The following is a 2,786-nucleotide window of genomic DNA, read 5'->3' as shown; positions in this document are numbered from 1 at the left end:
AGGATGTGAAACATTCTCTTTTAGTGTTGGCTATTGAAAACAACTGTTTTGGAGTAGACTCCATTATCGATCTTCAGGAACCATATGTTGAATTGAAACAAGAAAAGTATATTCCCATGTGTGTCAGTAAGCATGTTGAAACAAGCTAGTCTAAAACTAGATTTTGGATATTTTTCAAGATAAAAACAAGATAAAGGGCAGTGGAATGTCTGGCATTTGCTCAAAGATTTGCATTTTGTATTTTTGACTGTCCTAATCTCACCCTGTAAACAGTTTCTAGAACTTAGAGCAGTTGGCACTTAATTTTGTCCTTCCCACTTATTTAACTTTTCTTTTAATTCCCATATTGGGATAGCTAGTCTTACATGTACCTGATAACCGTTGAAGATGCAGAAAGGATATGTCTCCTTCATCATGTATTGTTTTCCCACAGAGAAGCTCCCCAGGAACTTACACATCGACTTCCTTGCTTACACACGATTCCTGGTTGCCTTTCTATGTGTGTAGGTGTATCTTGGCTACAGTTGGGGTGATTTAGAAAGCCTACAGAAGTTAAACTAACAGGAGAACAAATTTGTATCCTAATATGTTACTGAACTGATCAGAGAGAAAAAGGGATAGTTGGGTTTGGGCATATACCTGGAGGAAAACGTAGGGTAATAGAGGCAGAGAATTGTTTCTAGCCAGATAATTCTTATCTCTCCTATAAATTAAATAAGCCTAAGGGACTTTTGTAAAATAAATAGAGCAAGGATCATGAATAATTATTGGCTGTTATGTGACAGTTGCTTTCTTGTTCCGTGTATCTCATTTAATTTTCATACTAGCTCTGCAGAGTAGTTCACTTCACCCCGATATCTATACTTGAGGAAGTAGCATTTGAAGAGGTGAATTAGTTAGTAAATGACCAAGTGTTATTTGAACCCAGTCTTTTCTGACACCAAATTTGTAGTATTTTCACCACATTATGAACAGTTATAGTTCCTTGATGAATAATTGGTAGAGGGTATATGTGCATGTGTGGGAGGCAGGCACTTCAATAACAGAAGCAACCCAAAGAAATCTGGGTATCAGTTTACACTCAGAGCGATCGCCCTTTAAAAAACTAAGAAGGGGGATTTTTCTGTTTTTATTCCCTAAATCTTACATGATCCCATTGTATAAAGGGGAATACCCAGGAAAAGACAATTCATGTACCTTGGGAAATTTTTAGTATTTTGTTTTGCCTTGTTCTTGTCTTTATTTTTTCTTCTTTTGTTATCTCCTGTTTTCTTCACCAGTTTCTCAAAGCTTGAGTAATCTTTCCTCTTCAGCCTTGTTTCTAATCTCTTTGTCTTCTTTTATTTCTCTGTTTTTTCTCTTATCTCTTTTAAATTATCTCCCCTAAGGTTAAAATTGCTCTATTAAGTGGATTTTTACTGTGTATAAATTTTTGATTGGTTTTGGATTGTTATATAGCTATAAAGCTTGTACTTATGGTTAGAGGTGGCAAATAAATAGTTGTCACAGTTTGTCATTTCCTGGACCATACTTGATGCTATTGTTATTACTGGTCATACTACTTTAGCTGAGGTAACATAGTTGTGATCAGTTGATCTTCCTTATATGCCAATACCAAGATTGTCTAGGGGTCACAAACAATACCATAATCCAATACCAAAGAACTGGGTGCTAGGCCAAATAGGCAACCTTTAATCCCTAACAAATTGAAGGGTCAGGATCCTGGGACAGACTCACAAGTTAAAGTCAGCTATGTGTAGAAGACATCTGTGAAAAGTAATAATTTTCTAATGAGATCTTGGTATTAGTAACAAAGCTACCCACCATAAGCAATTTACAAACACCAACACAGAAAACAAATAGAAAATGAGAAAAAAAGGAAGCAAGATGTAACCCCAGACCTGCTGTTCACTCAAGGCAAATCCAGGGAGCATCAAAGTTGTAGAAATCAAAAGCCAGCTGGTTGGGCTTTCTGGAATGGTAGCAGCAGAAGTAGCAAATCAGATGAAAGAGGCTCTAGGAAATAAAAAATAACTGTATAGTTTACTAAAGAGATGATGACTACAATAAAGGACATGATTAGTGAATTTAGAATAGATACAGGTAAAAGAGCCTAGGAATGTGCTGGAAACCATGAATGCCCAACACAGGAAAGAACTGGATTCTGTAAACATATTCAAATAGATATCCAGGAGATTAAACATTCTATCAAAAATATGCACAGCAGAATCAACCAATACAAATGCAGAATATAAGATTTAGAAGACAAAGTTGTAGTTAGCAACCACCAAATGAAAAACTTCTTTAAAGTAGCAAGGGACGAAGAAAAAAATGAATCCAACAGATGCTAGATGTTGCAAAGGAGAATAACATAAGGTTAATCATAATCAGTGGGAAGTCAGAAGAAAGCAAAAAGGCTATAAAAAACCTATTCACAGAAGTAATAGCAGAAAATTTCCCAAGCATGGAAAAAGAATTTGACTTCCAGATAAGTAATGAATATAGAACCCTAATTAGCCATGACCAGAAAAAACTATACCAAGGCATATAAGAGTCAAGATTCCAGAAACTCCATACAAAAACAAAATATTAAAAGTTATTTGAAAAAAGAAACAAATCACTTATAAAGGAAAACTCATCAGAATCACAGATGACTTCTTGACCCAAACTCTGAAGTCAGGGAGAGTTTGGAGTGAAGTATTTCAATTCCTAAGAAAATAACCTCCAACCAAGATTGATGTACCCTGCAAAATTATCTTTCAAAATTGATGGAGAAATATTGTGTA

Source organism: Fukomys damarensis, unplaced genomic scaffold (genome assembly GCF_012274545.1).
Source record: "Fukomys damarensis isolate Sample0158 unplaced genomic scaffold, DMR_v1.0_HiC HiC_scaffold_23, whole genome shotgun sequence".
In the NCBI taxonomy this organism is placed as follows: Eukaryota; Metazoa; Chordata; class Mammalia; order Rodentia; family Bathyergidae; genus Fukomys; species Fukomys damarensis.
This window is presented reverse-complemented; position numbering follows the sequence as displayed.